The sequence below is a fragment of the Danio rerio genome, chromosome 13, assembly GCF_052040795.2.
Source record: "Danio rerio strain M-AB ecotype USA chromosome 13, GRCz13ab, whole genome shotgun sequence".
Taxonomy (NCBI): Eukaryota; Metazoa; Chordata; class Actinopteri; order Cypriniformes; family Danionidae; genus Danio; species Danio rerio.
In genome coordinates, this window is record NC_141033.1 from 37,900,092 (window position 1) to 37,921,780 (window position 21,689).

At 37.1% G+C, this 21,689-nt stretch overlaps 1 protein-coding gene across 2 annotated transcripts in view; it reads right to left on the reverse strand.

Annotated features, from left to right (window-relative positions):
* Window positions 1-20,093, reverse strand: part of LOC101882067 (uncharacterized) — a 180,357-nt gene extending 160,264 nt beyond the window's left edge. For both annotated transcript variants that reach the window (XM_087279566.1, XM_087279565.1), the window contains exon 1: window positions 19,976-20,093. The gene's annotated coding sequence lies outside the window, so the exon portion shown is untranslated. The remainder of the gene's footprint in view (window positions 1-19,975) is intronic.
* Between the last annotated feature and the right edge of the window lie 1,596 nt (window positions 20,094-21,689).

Consider the following 21,689-nt stretch of genomic DNA (forward strand, 5'->3'; position numbering starts at 1 on the left):
TATTAATATTGCATTTAATTTAATATTAATAGTAAAAACTGTAAATTTTATTTAACTATTAAATTTCATTTAATTTCATTGTAATTTATGTTGCTGTAGTTATTTAATTTACTCATTTTTTTAAATGTACAAAAAAAAATTCAACCCAGGCTCATTATAGATACTGTAAGTACCCCTATATACATTTTTGGAGAGCACCAAATATGTCCAAGGAGTTACTAATATTCATTTATTTAATTGAAATTTTTGTTTTTGCGAATCCACCAGAGGCAACTGTGTACGCTTTTCAGATTTCAAATTTCTCTGAATGACTGAATGACCACCCCCTTCGCTAAACCCAACCGACAGTGTTTTTTAAAAGCACGGATTTACCTGCCCACCGCCTTCCCTAAACCCAACCGACCGTGTTTTTAAAAGCACAGATCAACCCGCCCACTGCCTTCCCTAAACCCAACCGACAGTGTTTTCAAAAGCACGGACTAACCTGGCCACCGCCTTGCCTAAACCCAACCAACAGTGTTTTCAAAAGCACGGCTTAACCTGCCCACCCCCTTCCCTAAACCCAACCGACAGTGTTTTCAAAAGCACGGACTAACCTGGCCACCGCCTTGCCTAAACCCAACCGACCGTGTTTTCAAAAGCACGGACTAACCTGGCCACCGCCTTCCCTAAACCCAACCGACAGTGTTTTCAAAAGCACGGATTGACATAGCCACCACCTTGCCTAAACCCAACCAACAGTGTTTTCAAAAGCACGGATTAACCTGGCCACCGCCTTGCCTAAACCCAACCAACAGTGTTTTCAAAAGCACGGATTGACCTGGCCACCGCCTTGCCTAAACCCAACCGACAGTGTTTTCAAAATCACGGATTAACCTGGCCACCGCCTTCCCTAAACCCAACCGACAGTGTTTTCAAAAGCAATACAGAAAAAGAAAAGCCCTCAAGGTTGCCTGATTTTTACAACATTTTCAGATTTTACCATGTTCTCACCCTGTTATTTACTTATTTTGTTTTTTGCCATTTGTTTTTGTTTTACCTGTTTTCTGGAATCGTTTTTTCCCAGACTCAAACTCAGTTGTCACAAACAACTCTGCTCTGCGTCTCAAGTTCGCTGACGTACATGGCAAGCAACAGGGAGAAATGGTAACATCGGAAAAGCCGTCCACACAGAGGTAAGCAGTCAGTGGTAGCAAAAAAAGAAAGCAGAAGCCATTGACGGCTTCATACTACCCCGTAGCATTCCATTTAAATACTTAATGCAGCAATACATAGTTCTGGCTACATAGTTCTTGCTCTCCAAAAATATATACAGGGTACGTTTTTACTGTAAGTATTTGTTGAAAAATTGAAAAATGACAGTTCTAATACAATCTTTTTAAAGTCTTGATGCATATAAATGTACAGTATGCAATGGATAACTTTAATTTTAAATTGATTACATATGTATAATACTTTCATGTGAAAAAAAATATTTAAGTAATTATTAATTAAGTTAACTGATGCATATATTTTCTTAGTTGGAATGAATCAATTAATTTGTATTTAGTTAAATGTTTGTAATGCATGTAAATGTAAACTAAATGTATAAGTGTGTTACAATAAAACAACAAAATGTTTTTTTTTTATAAAATTAATTTCATGAAAATTTTGGATGCAAAATGTGCATCTAAATGCATGCGAATAAACCCATGCATTCTAACAAAGCAGAACTCTGATGATCTGATTCAGCTTGTGAACACGATCCCATCTGTGCTCCTAAAAAACGTTGTCCTCTCACGAACTGGGATGCCTGGAATGTGTGTCCATTTATTTAGAACACCAGAGTGCAATTACGACTTGAGAGGAGGAGAACGAAGGAATGGAAATAGAGGACAAACGAAGGGCACAGATTTGTTATTGCCATCTCTGAAAACCACAGAGATGATGAAGAGTCCTTGGTTATTCTCTCTGCGTGATTTAAAAGACACTGAAGCCTTGAGTTTTTCTAGCACAGCCCCAATAAATAAGCAGCACATAAAGAGTTTGCTCTTAAAGCCAAAACCAGAACGGTAGAGATGTTGATGAGTGCTGCATAAGAAAAGCACCATTCTTCATTAACACACACCGATTAATTTTCCAAATCATTAGTAGCATTAAATCAAACTTTATCAGAGAATTCGGTCTGCACTGCAAAACGGCCCAAATCTGATGCTTGATAAGGTGAGCATGTGGGTGGTGTTTCGGATAAAACAGGAAATCATGCAAAGGTTTAAGTTTGTTTGTAAATATTTGTTATATTGGGTTTAAAGGATAAGTAGAGGAAGCAAATTTTGAATGTTCCCAGGCTTACAAACACGCAATGCACAAGTGCAATCTTGTTTCTCCTGCCCTGAATAGATTTGTCAGGTCACAGCATTGAGCGGCTTCCTGTGAGAAATGATGCCTATTCTCATGGTCAATCAGACAGGAGGAATTAACAGCATTTGTATTGATGACAATGGGGAAGTCGTATCAGCAGTAGAGCTTGTATGCAATTAGGTAACCATGGACAGCTGGGTCTGTATTGACCGTCTAAAGGTCATTTGTCTCAAGGGGTTTTAGGAAGCAACTCTGATGAAGCAGATGGCTTCTATCTTGATGAACCTATCATCTAAGTTTGTGGCTAAAAACCTCATTGTCACTGCATGGCCACCAGGTTTTTTTGATGCTAGTCATGCATGTTGACCACCTTCAGCAGCTAAAGCTTCACTGGTTAAAGCTATGGTCAACCTGTATATTTCGCCCCATAGACTTCTATTCATACACATGCGAATGCGGCAGACTGGAAATGAAAGCTAGGCAACAAGTTTCGCAAAGTTCAAGCTTGGTGAATTATGACCTGTGAAATCGCATCACGTAACTACGTGTGACCAATCAAAAATTAAAACATAAATTCTGGACAGAATATTTAAATATGGAGCAATCACTCCCCTTTTTAAATGTCAAATAATTTTGTTTAATTCTGCCACCTTCTGCAGAGCTATATGACAGAATTTTGCATGCTCAAACTCCAGTGTGACCTTGCCATAGGGCCGCTATTCTTAGTTATGATTCACAGGTTTGGTTTGGTTTGGTTTGATCATAAATGTGTACCTAAAATTCATTCTGTTCTGCTTTATTAATGTTGTTTATTTGAAAATGTATGAAGGCTGACACAAATCTTGGCATGTACCAAACAGCTGAACTACAATCACTGAAAGAGTGGGACTCTGTCAGGTTTCCAAATGAACAATGGTGGATTTTGATTGCAACGTGAACACAACATGGACCAAAGACCTCTAAATAAATAAAAAATTGGACACTTCCTTAAAAAAAAGGATAAAATCCTTGTAAACATGTTTTATATATATATATATATATATATATATATATATATATATATATATATATATATATATATATATATATATATAAAACAGACACAATGTTGCCCATATGAGTGATGTAAACAAAAACAATGGTCTACACGTATTTTTCTTGTTTTACATTGTTTTATTTCTATAGCTTCCAAGAGTCCAAAATGAGCCACATATTGATAAATAATGTTTTGATAGCTGTTTTAACATGAAATTATGATTGAATTGCCTCTTGTTACAATTATGAAATAGTTTGATAACAAGCAGGAATTTTTTATGGGCCAATGACATGACCACAGTGATATGGTCTATATTAGTGATGTCTAAAGCCGGTCCTGGAGGTCCAGTATCCTGGAGAGTTTAGCTCCAACCCTAATCAAACACACCTGAACCAGCGAATCAAGCTCTTACTAGATATACTAGAAACTTCCTGGCATGTGTGTTGAAGCAAGTTGGAGATAAACTCTCCAGGCCACCGGCCCTCCGGGACCAAGTTTGGACACCCCTGGACTATACCAAGGGTATATTAATTCCATGGAGGAAATTAGCTGCATGTCCTTTGAATAATCAAATGTTTTTCTTAGAGCAAAATCCTTAAATACTTGCAAAAATATATATTTAAGACTGTTTGTTATATGTACAAAATATCAGATGTAGGACTAGTGTGCACCATGCTCAAGTCACAAAACCATTGGTTAGTTTGGGCTAAAACCATCTTGCACAATAAAAGAAAATTTAAAAGCACTTTAAAAGCACTTTATTTTTCTGAAGCAGCAAAATTTATAATTTACAAATAGCAACAACACTGGCTTTAATTGTTCAGTTTATTAAATAAAGGTGTTCAAATGATGTCAAATGGAAGTTACAAAATCACCTTTAAAGATTGTCATATTGTAATTTTTGTCCAAACTTATGCTTCTCTACACATGTTGGACAGTTGAATTTTAAATGGATGTAAAAAGTTCAGTAAAACTAATTTGTATGCAATTGACCAATATCTATATTGGTAGAGAAAATTGCCCGAAAGCTTTTTCTCAAAATCTGCATCAACCAAAAGAGAAAAAAAAATCATATTGGTAAATCCCTAAATAAATTCTAACAAACCTATTAATAAAATATACTGTTTAGTATAAACTGTATGCAGGTTTGAACCAAATTAACACAGCAAATTTGGTTGAAAACAGCTGAAGTGAGCATTAAATGTTCAAAACAAAATAATCTAAATGCAAAAATATGAACATGCACAATATTTTTAAAAAATTACAATTAATTACTAAAAGTGCAATGCAAAAAATTGCTGAAATAATTTGCTTTTCACATCAAAATGTGAAAAGCCAAAACATAAAGACATGCTCAAATTAAAAAAAAAAAAAAAAAAAAACATAACGGCAATTAAATTATAAATAAATCACCTTATTGATTTTGAATAATCCACCTTTTTAAAACTTGCAATGCCTTATGCCTTAATTTAAAAGGCTTTCACCATTAAAGTCTTAGTAACCAAGACAACTTGCAGTGAATTTCATTGAATCTACATTACTCCTGCCTTCATAATGTTTCCTCTAGGTTTGTTTACACTCTAGTTTCCACGTGTCAGTCACTAGTTACACCTCTTAATGATAACACAAGCAATAATTGTTTGGGAAGCAATGTGTATTCTGACATATTTCAGGACAAACCCAAATTTAGACGACAACAAACCAAAATATTGCACAGTCTCAAGCTGGCTTTACACATTGATCGGTTGGTGAGCATAACTGAGGTAAAAATTTAAATGTAAAGATAATCGCTGACAGACAGGGAACCTGAGGGCATCTGGTACAACTGTATCCAGTTGGCTTCAAAAAGGACTCTGATGTACAAATATATGTATGAATCTTGGACAAAGTCATTTTCCAGCATGTCTGAAGACCTTCATTTTTTTCTACAAGCTCTTCCAGAAGAACTACCCCCCAATCATCAGAATTGCATGTCCCGTTTGCTCCATGAAGAAAAAGTTACTGCTCACCTGAGAGATGGTCATTCATCACTGCCGTGCTGCAGAACAGACATATGTGCACAAACAATCCCCCTCGGCCGTAAAGAGCAGGACATTCAATAAGTTAAAAACCTCATCTTGCAGTCAGCAACCCCAACAAATCCATCTGACCCAGGGAGCCAGAGGCATCTGTACCTCTTTAATGGACAGAGCAGATGGCTGGAGCTACCGGTGCTACACAGGTTTAGAGCAGCAAAGGTAACCCAAACAATATAGTTAAGACACATTTTCATGCTTAACACTAAATGTATGCATTTATAACTGTATTATTATCATTTGATGTAAACCCATGCAATAGCACACAAGAATACAATCATTCAAATGTACTGAATTAATCATGTGACTAATTCATTTTAAGCAAACATGACAAATGAGTTATGACGGAGTACTCTTCGTTCTCACCTTGGAGTCTGCCTGGGGGAACATGTGTCAGACACAGTCATCTTTCTGATGGGGGTCAAGGGAGGGTCCAGGGACGCTCCCCTAGGAGGACTGACCTTCTACAGAGTCAATCATTTAAAGAAGGAAACTAGAATCACTGTGGCACACACAAACACATTCCTAGTCATTTACCAATTTGTTAAAACTGATGGGGCACAACGCAGATCCTTGACCAAAAAGAAGGTCATTGAAAGGGAGGGTGAGAACACAAATGCAATATTTCAAATGCTTTAAAAGGCATTTGCTTAAAAAAAAAAAAGAGAGAGAAATACATTCCAAAACCTTCTGCACTGCCGACGGTTTTCTAGTCTGAAATCAGAATATATAAAATCAAACATGGATATTACAAAAAAATTATAATATTAAATAAATAAAAATGATTGAAGTGCCAAGAGAAATGTTGAAAGATGTTTGAAATGTGTGAAATGTTGAAATGCTGCGGGTAAATGTTAAAACTATTTTATCTTCACATACCAACTAAAAAGGCTGTGCTCATGTGTGAGGTGCTGAAACTGAAACACTGGCCAATTTACTATAGGAGGTTTTATGATTAATTTTGACCAGCCTGATGGCCAATCTTCATTGACTGCACATTCCACTAGTAAGAGCAGAGTGTGAAGGTTTAATTGGCAGAGTAATAGCATAGTTTTGTTTAAAATATTGCAAAACACACAACATTATTGGTGACATATCAGAGTTCAAAAGAGGACAAATTGTTGGTGCACGTCTCGCTGGCACATCTGTGACCAAGACAGCAAGTATTTGTTATGCATCAAGAGCCATGGTATCCAGGCTAATGTCAACATATCACCAAGAAGGACAAACCACATCCAAGAGGAGTGACAGTGGGCGCAAGAAGTAGCTGTCTGAAAGGGATGTCAGGGTGCTAACCCCAATTGTATCGAGAGAGAAAAAAAAAACATAAAACAACATCTGTGCAACTTACTGCAGAATGAAATGTGCACCTCAACTCTTAACCTCGACTGCTACAGCCAAACTTTTGGTCACTTGTGTTAATGCCAAACATTGGTTTCAATGGTGCCAGCAGCAAAATCTTGGGCTGTGGACAATGTGAAATGTATTGTTCTTCGATGAGTCCACCTTCACTGTTTTTCCCCACATTTGAGAAGGTTATGGTATGGAGAAGCCCCAAAAAAGGATACCACTCAGACCAATGCACATCCATAGTGAAGCATGGGGTGGACTAGTAATAGTTTGGGCTGCAAAATCATGGCACTCCTTAGGCCCAATTCTTGTTCTAGACAGGCACATCACTGCCAAGGACTAATGAACCATTCTAGAGGACCATCTGCACCCAGTGGTTCAAACTTTCCATCTTGAAGGCAGTGCAATGTATTAGATAATGTAATGGATGATTATGCACCATTTCACACAGCAAGACTAGTGACAGAGTGGTTTGATAAACATAAAAGTGAAGTTGAACATCAAAAAACTGGTGAACATCTCATATGGCCTGCACGGTCACCAGATATAAATAATATTGAGCCACTTTTTTCATTGAAATGTTTTCCTCCACTAGCATCACGTATTGACCTGGCCACTATTCTGCAAGAAGAATGGCTTAAAATCCTACTGGCCACTGAGCAGGACTTCTATCAGCCATTCCCAAGACAAATTGAAGTAGTATTGCTATATATATTCTTATTGTCAATTTTGATCAATTGAATGAAATCTTACTTAATTAAGATCTTACAGGGTATTGACGACACTTGACCCAGAACCTTTTCAATAGTAGCATATTATTAGAACTGTGGGCTGTTAGCCTGACAACATGCAAAAAACAAATCCAATGAAATCAGCTGTGAGTGAAGCCAAAAATTGTTACAAATCAGTCACCAGTGAGGTTGGGAAGCTGCCTTAGTTTTGAGGACAAACCGCCACTTAAATAAGTCTTTAAACACAACAACAAAAGCATTTTTTGGCTTCTAAAAGAACACTGCCTTTGGTTTTACAAAGAATGATTACTCCGTGATAGTCGGTACTCTCTGTCAGCATGTTATGACCTTACTAATGCAACTGTATAAATTAAGATTATGAAAGAATTATTCAGCTTTGTCTAGCAATTAAAGACACTCACGTGTGGCTTTCCAGGGCAGGCAGCCAGACTTTCGTCTGCACCAGCCCTGGTACTCTTTCATTCTTTGCACGCGCCTCTATTCGTCCTCCCTAAAACATTTTTATCAGAAAGGAATGTTAGAATAAGCCACAGAAATCTGTCTCCATAGCAGGCAGTTTTCTGGGGTTGAGCTTTTCTAAATGTCTGATGAAGATCCTGCAATTCGGGTTATTTTACCTACAATTGTCATCACTAAATCACCTTTATTTCATCCAAAGCCAATGAGGTGTTCATGTATGTTCTGAAAACAAAATCAAGATAAATGTTTTTTTTTTATTTTCTATGAAATGTGAAAGGTTTCTTTCCAGCTGATGAAAGTCAAAACAACATCAAAAAAGACATTAAAATTTAAAATTGATTTGATTTAATTTACTATCCTTGGAGTGAAAACAACATCAAATTGACATCCAACATTGGCATGAAAATGTGACACCAATATTAGATGTCAATTTGACATCTAACATCTAAACGTACATCAATATAATTCCGATAGTGCTAGATTAGACTCTGCTCTGAAGTAAGAGCTAATTTTAGTTCCCTCAAATGGCATTTTTAGTACTTAAATCATTCTCAGTTACTGCAGAGCAAAGATCCCAAAAAATGAGAACCTCCGCCAATAGTTCTAGGAACTGGGGCTGCATGAGTTTTTCTGGGACATATAATGCGATATGAAAATAATTTAACAAGATGACTAGAATTTTACATTCATGATGATTTGGGATGATTTGATTGGCATAATTAGTGCATCTGCGTAAATTGTAATAAACAAATTACAAACATAAATTAGTACAATAGAACAATGCTACAAATTAATTAAAACATTGCTTTACGGTTTACTGTGGATTCTAACAGTCCTGATGTGCAGAAACCCAAAAATTAAAATGTAAAACAACACTGAATAGTCTTTATTGAACAAATCATTAAATGCATATAATATTTGTTAAAGCCAAAAACTATAATGGTTTTAATTCACTTGAAATCGTAAAAAGGCACATGCCTAAAAAACATATTCAATTGAAACTCTTTCACTGCATTAATGGTAAATTTTGCAATGACTCCGCAAATTATGTGTTGTGAACTGTGGTTCCTTGTTAATTATAATCCCAACTATTGCAGATGCCACCATTGCAATACCAATGCTGAAGTGACATATTTTGCAGCGCTACTGTAGGAAACATTCCTCAAGTGCAAAAGCCCAATCATCAGTGCTCACTAGGCTTTCATACCACAGTCAAAACACAAACATTGATGTGTCAAATCGCAAAGTCTAGCCATGAAGATCAAAGTCCAAATATCTTAAATTTCTACAAAAAGCATCTACATACTGTATAACTAACAAAACAAATCCTTAACCCGCAGCCCATACTGCAAATGTGATCTCATTACGCATGCATAGGGAAGCACGGCAGCAATGGTAAATCACAGATTTTATGTATATGTCTGAGGTCTGCCAAGCAGTGTGAGATACCATGTCTGAAAGAGCACTCCACACCTCAGTGGGAAACCCTAACTGATGTTTAATTCTTGGGTTTTGTGGGTCAGGGTCGTACCTCCCTGTAGGATCTGGCAGCTGGGGTTGGCAGCGAGCCAGTGGAAGGTGGTTTCAACACGGGTCCACCGCCAGGCTTACCACTTCAATCACATTCCGCCAGTCGCTTAACGGCCCACGACAGCTGACATATACCATGCTGCTGTCTGCTGCAGTGCTTACTGCTTAATAGACCTTCTTCTATCATTCGGCAGTACCTGCAACACAGAGAGGACAGGTTTTCCTATTTTTTTCCTAGAGGTTATTTTTAGTAGACAGTCATATTTTTTTTTAATATACACAGATATAACATCTCTTCACAGCGCACTCTAAAAACAAATACAATAAAAAAACTGGGATTCCGTACCATAACCAAGATGCATAAAACGAAAAAGCTTTTACAATGCTTTGTTAGTTACAAAACATAATGCAGCATGATATGATAATTCTGGTTTGGCTGTAATAAGCCATTTATATTTATAGCAACTTACAAACAGTAAAAATGGCAATTTATGAAACAACTTGATTATAACAGATCTCAAAATATTATTATTTGTCTCCTTTTCCTACATATACTATAGTTTTATAAACCTGATAACTGGCAAATGGCGAAGAGATTTAAATGCATAACATTTAGGCATTGCAGAATTACAGACTAAAAATGCCAATATGTTGCAATACAGGCTCATTCTGAAAACAGAGACCTGTAAACATTTCTGGAGATCGCCAGAAATGTAGCTAGAAGTATGAATGGCTGCATTTCTTCTTTAAAACGAATGACAAGGGGCGATATGATGCCATTCCTTTTCCCGTTTACTAGCCGATCGATTACCACGTGTGGACAGCTTTCCCGCTGTTACCAGTTTGTCCAGTAGCTTGATATGTACGTTGGCGGATTTGAGAGGAGCTGACGATGATGATGAGTTACCAGAATTGCTTTTTAAAACTGTCGGTTGGGTCAAGGAAAGTGGGTGGGTGGGTCAATTGGTGCTTTTGAAAATGCTATTGGTTGGGTTTAGGGAAGGAGGAGGGTTGGTCAGTCGATCAGTCAGTCAGTCAGTCAGTCAGTCAAGATTTACGCAAATAGAGCAAGCGCGAATGGCACTTCCAATAAAAATTTCAGATTTCAAAAAGCGAACACAGTGGCCTCCGGTGGATTCATGAAGACAAAAACTGCAAAAAAAACTTAACTCCTGGGACGTATTTGGCGCTCTCCAATAATGTATATAGCGGTAAGTTTTCAGAATGAGCCTGGGTTGCAAAATATCAGTACATTACATTTGACTAAATACTAATGTTTTATATTTTTTGTAAAGACATTGTGAGATCTGTTTAACATAAAAGTTATGTATTCCACTAAAAGAGGTAGAGTTGAACAACACCCATTTTTTTTTTTACAACAGTTTGGGACTATAATAGTGTATACAAAAAATCAAACACAGAGATTCTAAAAAAGTCCTTTTGTATTAAGAACTACTTTTTAATGCCATTTATTTACACCTGCAGCTGACAGTCAGAACAGCAGAAACCTAAATTTCTAGATTATAAGGCTGAACAGCATGAAATGCCATGAGTCTACAGAGATTTCCCAGTATATCTCTGTTGCAATCGGGAGATTACAATAACCATTAAAAAAAGCCACACTACCAGATTACAATGGTATAAATAAAGCACTACAACATACAAAATAGAGATCACCTTAGAATGCCACTTACCTGTTTTGTAGTGATTTGATCAGCTGTAGTTTTAAAAGGCCTTTCTTGCATTCTTTTTTGCCATCTAGTGACGGAACATCGACCGTCTTTGCTCTGCTCATTATGACAGGCTGATGTCCGCCAAAGCGCTGAATCTCCGAAATTATAATAATTTATAATGGACACTATTCTTATAGGTAAACTGCATGGATGCAATCTAAACAACCACATTCTCGTCTAAAAAAGACGAAAAAAGTACATCATGTTGTCCAACAGCTGCAATATTTGTCAAACTGTAGTAAGTTTATTAATCTGCTGTTATGTGGGTGGAGTAATACACAAGGGTGAGGAGGTTGTACGAGTGTTATTGCAGAATATCGCACAGCTATCAGCAAATCAGATTCGAGAACCAGACAGAACTGTTAGATATATAAATTAAAAAATATATATATAAAAAAACTACCAAGGGCTACAAACAACTGTATAAATAATAAAGATAGTATTATAGTTTTAAAATTATTTATGTTGATCTATAACCATGTAGTTTAATCATGCTTATATATTCCTAGTCGAATATGATGGAGAAAAGTGCTGATGTATTTTCCTCAACTCCAAAAGACTTCAGACATTGGTTTAAAGTCTTGACAGAGCCAAAAGTGGTGTGTTTGATTGCTGAGGTGTCAGTTCTGAAGCAGTGGGTGAATAAGCAACATTTCCCTCCACAGCCAGGGCTCTTGTGTTTAAAAATACTCTATTTCACAATCCTCCAGAGTGCTGCACTGAGGTACTCGGCTACGTTTTCCTTCTGTCTGCAAACGTAAGCATTCCTTCGGCTTACATTAAAACTACAGTGTGTGTAAGTGAAGCGAAACCGCTATGTTACTCTGACAGGTCAGATTCTGCTTGTTACTTTCAGTTAGTTCAGCACTAAACAAAGAGGATAAGTGGCCCGACAGAGCTCTTCTGTATCTCAGGAGAGATCCCCTGGATGCATTCCTTGAAAAGCTTTGCAGAAGCTCAGCAGGGGGGAAAACACACAGAAGCCAACTATACGGAAAAAATACACCCCGACAGAAGAACTGATAGCCAACAGACGTTATTAACCTTTGTTACAGAAAATTGTGATCTGGCACATCGAGTTACAGTACACTCCCTTCAAATAGCAATTCATCTGGACAAGAATTACTGAACTGGAGATGCTTTTAAAAAAAGCTATTCAACTCAACACTAGCTAGTGCTCACGCTCAATAGCACATGCAGTGCCTCTCAAAGTAATCTTAAACTCCCGATGAGATTTATATGCATGACTTGGCCACTTCAGAACATATTTTTGAAAGTTCTGGATGAGGATAGTTTGAGCTGGAAATTTACAGCATTGGCAATGGAATCGAAAAGACATAAATGATCGTCAAAAAGTTTGCCATATGATTCAGTACTGAACGCTGTGCTGGCTATCAACTGGTATTGTTTATCATCGCCGACTGTTTTGCTCTTTGTGTTTTTCCAAGTGGCTGATGTTTCTTATCTTCTCATCATGCAGAAACAAGCAGCAAGGAATGAAACTCTTTGGCTGCTTACAGAACATCTTTGCAACACATCTGCATGTACTGTGTGCCATCAGTAGAACCTAAAAAATCCTGATAAAAATAACAGAAATGGCAATATGCGTCTCACATTTTACAAGGCCAGTATTGTAGGGTGGTCCTGAAAGTGTGACAATCATGCGCACGCTACCACTGACTGGTTTGCAACTCCTGGACTGAAAATACTGTCGAGTGTATTTTTAACAGCACTGATTCTGGAAGTACTTTTCCCTTTTATTTTTCCCATAGAGATTTTTAAAATGTCTTTGGTAAAGCGTTTTAAGATTGAACAAAATAAGATGATTTACACCATCATAAACATTGATTTGAAGCAAAGAAGTATATGAAAATCCAGTAAAAAGACAGAGGTACAAGAATAAACTAAACTTTGATGAGCGAAAAATTTACAATCTCATGAAGAATATATGTAATACATAGAATAGATCTATAGCATGTCTGCAGTATATTCCTGTAAAGCCCACTGTTGCAGAATTCTAACACATTTTTTAACAATAAAAAAATGCAAGCACATTTACATGATTAATAGGTTCTATTGTGTGTTCCCATGATGCGATTGGACAGAAAAAGTGTTTAAAGGTCTGGTCATCCTGCCATGAACTTAATCTACCACCAGTTTTCTCACTAAGCCGATCTCTCTTTTTTTGCAAGTTTGGATTTGTCAGGATTTAAGTAAATAAAATTCCTTACATATTTTGCGTTTATTACAATGTTTCAAACACATACATATTTAGTTATTTTAGAAAACATTAATCCAATTTGATTTAGAGCCTATTGTCTATTTTGTAATTCTACAACGTTGTGTCAGGGTGGCAGCCTGTTGCATTGTTCTGGTACAGGTGTGAATGGTTTTGAAGGTGACCCTGTTAGTGCTCTGGGGAGATGCATGTGTAACTTTTAGAACAATAAGTAGAGACCATAATAGGCCACTCAGACAGTATTGTTTGAATGTAGTCGAACTTCGATTTGCATTTCCATTTAAACTGCATTGAAATTGTCTGAAAAAGTTAGGAAAGTTTAATTTACTTTCATTTGGTCTTTAATTGGAGTCTGGGGAGCTATGGTTTTGGCTAATTAATTATTGCTACTCTCTGATTAGTGGAATATTCTGTTTGGTATCATGGGTAATATAGTTTCATTAATTTCAATACTAAAAACAATTGTTTTTGAAAATAAGTTGAAATGTCAGTGCCAATGGCGTAGCGGTTAGTGTGTCGACACATGGCACACTTATTAATTTTGATTCTCACCTTGAGGTCCTTCCCCTCTCTCTGCTTTCCATCCTTTCCTGTCTATACTCTCTACTGTCCTATCAATTGAAGGTGAAAACCCTGAAAAAAAATATTCTACAAAAAAGATGAAATAATATGAACAGAGAGGTTGAACAAAAGTCTGTACAATCAATTAGCAACATCAGACCAAACAAGTTGTCTGTCCTTAAGGGTTTATCAATTATTGTTAATTTCCTTAAGGAGAAAATACAAGTTTTTTGTGTTCAGGTCTGTTGCACTATGTTAAAGACCTGAAGTTGGGCATACTGGACAACCTTCCCATTCTCCACCACTTCCATAGCCACAATTAACCCTTATGGGTTAGGTCTGGTTAAGCTGAAAGTTGCACCAAACTGGTCACTGGAACCCTTAAAATGTAACTGAACCACAGGTTCCTCCAGGAGTAATGTGCATGAAGACCACTGAAAAGGTGCGTCTAAGTCCACTTCCAAACAAACACTGATACGGTCGATTGAAATATGAATGCGACACAGACCACAAATATAAAGGAAGGATGGAATGTCCAAGAATAGGACCGAGAGAACTAAACTACATGTGAAGATATCCTTTACTTTTTTCTAAAAATAAAAAAATCTCTCAAGATTTGAAATTAAAGGCAAACTTTACAAACTATTCTTCTTCAAAAGCTTTATACAATTCACACCCCTAGTGATGATGGCACAGTACATATGTATTATATACAACAGTAAGATTACTGAAATTAAAGAAATCAGCTTTATTTTTTTATTATAATTCTATGATTATATCATATTATTCAATCATATGACTATGACATTCTGCTGGATCCTCACTTAAGTGCTGAGAATCTGCAAACCACAGTGGCAGACGCCGCAAAATCCCTGCTTCTTGAAACCATTTGTGGTCTAAATGTGCTGATATAAGCATCAATCAAATGCTTGTTTTGCAACCAAAAATATGCACCAGGAATACATGGGGTACCCAACAGTAAATGTACCACTTAATGGCAGACTTCTAACCGCTTTTACTATCAGACTCCATGTTCTCATTACTGTCATATCATTATTGATTACTGATTGAGCAAGCCATGTCATAAAAGAAAAACATATGGCCATGACAGAGCATACTTCTGGGACAATGACATGTAGGAGTTGAACGCAGTGCCCTGCAGAGGTGGCATAGACCGTCCAGGTTCCCTGGCTTTGTAGGAGCCATTAGCACAAGAAAAGGCGACCCACAGAGTACATAAGGAAAGCATGCAGCTGTGGTCCCACAGCTCAATGGACACTACGCCTTCCATTAGTAATTTAGACCTGGGCAAGAAAAAAAAGAGGGGGTGATGAATAAAAGAAAGTCTATAAACTTCATGGGTTAATCCCGCAGAGGTGGAAGCTATTATGTGAAGCATAGATAACGTACCAGAGCATATGGAAAGAATCAGTGAAAAAAAAAATAATAATAAAATAAAAAAAATAAAAAGTGTGACACTCACACAAACACACACGCAAACAGACATGCACACATTATCTGCATGCATGAGAAGAGTGATTAAGAGCAAACATTAAACTTAATGTCCAAAAATTCATACAAACATTAACAAAAGTTATCTGAATGCAATCAGTAGTTCAAGCGTACCATCCAAAACATTCAGATTTTGTTCTAATTTTACCTTCCACACACACACACACACACACACACACACACACACACACATACACACACACACACACACACACACACACACACGAAACAAAAGCGTGGCTCGCTCCAGCACTGGAGCATGGCTGGGGAAAATCTCAGTTTTCAGACTGGGATGCTTCGAGTTCCAAAGGGGCGTACATGAAAGAAAGCCTGCGCAAGGAGAGTGCCCAAGGATACACGGCCGTGCTCAATGTGAGGACAATTTAGGCCTGATGGAAAAAGTGGGATCAAAGGACCGAGCTCCATAATTGCACATTCCCCAACTAACACCGTGCCATCTGAAGAGCGAGCCAGACCTCCAGTCTCCTCAGAGAAACAACTACATTCATTCCTTTTTACCTAGCTGAGCTGCACTCAGGGTTAGACACAAAAGAGTGGGAGGAGAATAAAACAGAGAGGTAGGGAGAGAGAGAGAGAGAGAGAGAGAGAGAGAGAGAGAGAGAGAGAGAGAGAGAGGGAAACTTTGCAAGGGATGACCAACAAATAGATATCCCAATAGTTAATAAAGGCAAACAAGCAGGTCACAAATAATCATTAATTGGTTTTCTTTTCTGCCATACTAGAGTTCTTACAGAGATTTAGGGTCCCTTTACAAAACACCCTTTAAAAGACATGTTTTTTAAATGCATGTTTTATGCAGTTGGTGAAAGAGAGAGAGAGAGAGAGAAAGGAAGACATTTTCGGGAAAGCAAGTCGGGACTCAAACTCAGCATGCCTAAAGCTATGTGCTACATGACTTCCTATGAAGTTCTCGGTGCTGACGAAGTGCAAGTGTTTGAAATTTTTAAATGATCTCTGAGTTAAAAAAAAAGTGAATTTGTGAAATAAATTTAGTGTTTCCCCCACCATTTTATTAGGAGGGCGCCCCGCCCTCTCAACGGCTGTACCCACCCCCTTTAAAGTCACATTATTGTATTATCTATATAGTGCCAGATCACAACTTTTTTTAATAAACAAGGTAAACAGCCGTTTGTCATATCTTATTTACACAACAGCATGTCCTTTCTGTTCTGCGCTCGCATCACAGCAGCTAAAATATATACAGATGCAGACATCGCGGAACTGCCGGGGGACTAGGGGAGACTTCTCCCGCCCGGTTTTCAAATGTTTCCCGCATCACTCCCCTCTCATCCCATGCTGTGACGCAAGCGGAGCTATCTCCTCTATCTAACGTTAGTGTCTCATCCAACCTTATGACCTTTCCTGGAAGCTCTGCGTGTCTTCCGCAAATTCATACCGGCTCCGTGTTCCCGCAAAATGAATTAAAATACCCGGAAATCAAGGCGACAAGAGTGAATGAGCAAAAGAACAGAACCCGAGAGAAGCAATGATGGCCTAAGCACTACATTTGTTTAGTAAAATGATAAAAGAAGTAAAGATATCAAGTGCATATCCCCTTGTGTCCATCTGAACAGTCACGTTTTTTAAGTTTAGTTAACTAAACTTTTAGTTTTTTAAGTTTAGTAACTGTTTGTACTCTAGTAATTGTTTGTGCTCATTTAAAAGAAAATTAGTTGTGTTTAAAATAAAACATGCAGGATGGACATGTTTATATATTATTAAGTGTATTTGTCTGTTTAAACACACACTCGAATCCCAAAGTGTTCTGCACTTTTGCTCTTCTTTAAATCGCGTGTCCCAGAAGCTGATCTGGGATCAGTTTATCATATGGAGCGCATCCGTCAGTCAGCGCTTATACATGCATTCACTGATTCAGAGGTTGTATATGAAGGGCGACGATTGACAGAGCTTTAAAGAATAAAAGTAAATGAAGACATTTTATATAAATTTCAGCGTGCTTTCAAGATTAACAATATGGGAGAAATATGGGAAAATACATAATGATAGGATGATAGTGGGATAGAATGGTAAAATACGGGAGAATCCCAGCAAAAACGAGACACGAAACGAAACGAAAAACGAAAACATCTTTGCATTCCCTCACAAAACATATTTGGAAGGGAATGCAAAAACGTTTCAAAAACCCATACAGTTTTTTTTCTTCCACCACCATCATGTCCATTTCGGGTCTCCATAATTTAATGCATATTTGCTAATAAAAAAAAACTTTGTTTTAATACAGTGAAAGAAAAAGGAAAGAGATTCAAGTTCAAGTTTAAAAATATATCTGCTTTTGTGGTTTGTGAAAGAAACAGCACGTGGGTCAGTAAGTTTTAGGGTGAAAAGTTCTTGTAAGTTCATTTGCAGCTTTTTTGAATCAGAGTGTCAAGACACATCAATATGGCACCATTATGTCGTGCATCAAGTCTATCGCGTTCAGATTTATGGAGATATACATTTAGGATGGGTGGGGGACCCCTTGGAAATGAAATTCATGTCTGGCCTCGGTGCAGAGGCAATCATGGGGAAAACGATTCTCTTCAGGAGTTCCAACCAAGCCAAGACCCAGAGGTCATTAAAGAGTGTTTTTAGTGCATAGAAGAATGAGGAAAAGAGAAATCAGGCCACTCAATTTGCCATGCCAGCATTTTCTCAGTTTGGCCATAAATTATAAAAAAATAAAAATAGTTATACCTTATAGAAGTTACAATAACGAAAACGCTACAACGGAGTTCCCATTGTTTCCCTCTCTCTCTGGATCTTTCAGTACTGAACTCTTACTATCCAAACTAGCAGACATCTCAAGTGACCTGAAGCCAAGTTTTGGTTTGTGCGGGTTTTTTCTGCTGCCTCTGGTGATTAGTGGAGATGTTTTGAAAGTGCACGTCCCCTCACACTCTTCAGAGGTCGACTCTGACAGTCCACAAGTGCTTGCTATTAGGATTTGCTTGGTTTTATGTTGCGTCTAGACGTTAATAGTTGGTTTGTGTTCGCTCTCTCACCGACTCCCATCCTTCTGTGTCCAACAGATGAGCCCCTCCTCTCCTATCCCAAGCCAGACGGGGAGAGTGACGGTTTATGCTACTAATGAAATAAATACACACTAGCGAGTTCAGTCTGTTGACAGGATTCCTCTGGGTGGATGGAAACACATGAGCGATAAAGCCAAAATGTAATTTGTGAGGTTGAGGGACTTTTTCACATTATGACAAATGTTCAATTCTACTACGGGAATCTATTACAACAAGATAAGATCTGTTTTTTTGGTCTAAAATTTTATAGTATAGTGGAGAGAAAACAGGAAATTATGTGAAAATGGATCAGGGAATGACACTACATAGATCTCAACTTGTGTTTCCCATATTCCCAAGCACCAAATCATGTTATGTCTGGTTATTATTTTTCCCCTTACTCTTGCAAGATAGAACCATGTTTTCTGCATAGGTAACCATGGTAATACTACAATGTGGAGTAATAGAGGTAAACAGTGTCCACCCTGCTTCTAACAACTTTGCATCCGAAATGTTTTTAATACTCATTTTTGCCACAAAAACAAAAAGTCATTTTCTTATAACCATAAACCAGATCAACCAACATTACAAATTTAGGTGCCATATACTGCATTGGTTTAACTTGTTCTTTAATATCTATATAGGATGTTTATGGCTTCGGTAAGTTAAAACAAGATCTCCAGAAATGGATTTATAAGCTCAATTATTACTCCAGAAAATTCCCATATAATCAGAAGGTCCATGATTGACCATATATGGCTCGTTTTGTAATCTCTGCTCTGATGCGCAGCTCATACAGACACAAATACATTGCATGGTGTACGCTGTCCATAATACCCAGCTGACTGTATTCCATATGATCTTTTATACATCCCTGTGATCATGCTTTGAAATATAACATTTAAAATGTTCTATTGTAATTTATATTACCCTTGGCTTTATTTTTTGTTTCTCTTTTTGTTTTGCTTTGCTCTGTTGTCTATTTTTGTTGTTATAGGATACCTTTTCTGTATATATTTGTACTCTTATTGAACGTTCCAAAAAATAGTACTGAACACAGAAAAATATAAACCCAATCACAGTAATGTTAACCTATTTTGCCAGATCTTTTGTGGATAAAGGCTAATTTATACTTAAACTTGACAAAAGAGAGATAGAGATGTATGTATAGCGTTGTATTTTTGTATTTTGAAGCTATAAAACACAGCCTGGAATTAACATCAACCTCTGCATGAAAACATGACACTTGAGCTAAATGATTTGACAAGATTTAGCAGTCTACAAATGTTTGTTGAAACATACGCATCAAATTTCATTTTAAAACGATACATTGACAAAAGATGTAACTAAACATACCTCATGCCTCTTCAGTGTGGAGACGAATAAATATGTAACCTGTAAATCTTCCATTTTGAATCCTTAAGGTGAGTTTGAAACATGCCTTGTGCTGTTTTTGCCGAGCACCCAGTAAACTATTCGGCGCTCGCAATTTCAAAATAAAAGTCCCACATCCATAGTAAGTGAAAAAAAAACGCTTAAAATAACTTAGGGTCTTTGGGTATATGCACAGCTAGTGTTGTTTTCAGCCAATGATGAACATCCGGTGAAAGCTTTATGTAACTTTTTTAAATGTTGTAAGGTTCATTTTACAGTTTTGATGTCGCACTGTTATCCGCTTGTTGAGTGTGACGTCACGCGGAGCGGCTTCCGGGTCCAAGCGCTCTATTCAACTGAATGGGGAGATTCATGAAATGGTAATAATAAACGTTTACAAAGCGATTTAATACTTTCGAAAGTCACGATCACAATATATATGTCCATGCCTAATATCCGATGGCAAGAAAGTGATTCATTGTTTTATAAATTGTAAAAATTTTGGTATTTGTTATGCAGCAAGCCCAGAGATTGTTGTGTACACTATGATTTTATATAAAGTTAAATTTAATGTGTGATAGGAATAAAACGTGATCATAAACGAATGATTTCTCCACTTAAATGAAAAGCGGCTTGGACCCGGAAACAGTATTACATACGTCACAAACACGTCACCACTTAACAAGCGGATTAAAATATAATCCGTTAAATAGACTTAAGCATTCATTTGGGTATTAAAGCATAAAAAGAGACGAAAGACCGTTTAAGCTCTGAAGCCGTCATTAGCAGCAGGTAAGCGCTGAAATTCAATTGAAAATATTGGGGTAAAATTAGTTTCCATATTTTAAAGACAAAGAGTGGAAAAAATATATAATTTAATGCAGTGCTTCTTGTTTGGTCTGATACTGACTTTATTTCGTATCTCAGCCAGGCAGGAAAGATCACTGTTTTTTAAAGAAATCAGACCTCAAACGTATCAATTTTGTATGGAATGACAATTAACCAGAAGCTCTGGGACTGGCTGACTGAAATTAAAAGTATGTGTGCATACAGTATACCCCATTAGACATACATTCAATACATCCACCATACATACATCCACCAGGGTTTTACACTCATTTACATGAGAACGAGTAAAAGGTGGTGTCTGAGGCTCATAGTAAGCCCATTTTCATATACTGATCTTTTATTATTCTACTTTGCCTTGGTATACCCAGATTTTCATTATAGGACATCTTTAAGGAAAATAATTACAAGTCCACAAGGCACTGAAAAAGACAATTTAGTGTAGAAATAAAATCAATAGTAAATAAGTGACTGCAACATAAATTTGTGGAAATTGTATTTTTATAATCAGAAATGACTATGTTAGATACAATTATTTAAAAACTTGACTGAAATAACAAAGGCTCATGCCTTCAACAGAAAAAAAACTGCACACTTTTCTTTTATATAAAAGTAGGTGCATGTATGAAAAAGACGAAGTATAAGTAAAAAAAAAAAGCAACAGATGACCAACTGCTTTCAACAAGATTCTGAATTGTGCATCTGATGGACAATTTAGAATGACATTTAATGTTTCAGGCCTTAGGAGAAAATGTATGAATGGCAGTAAAGTGACACACTGACAGGCCACGTGACATTAACATCATGGTGATTCTAATAATTTCCTTTATATTACACATGTTACTACTAT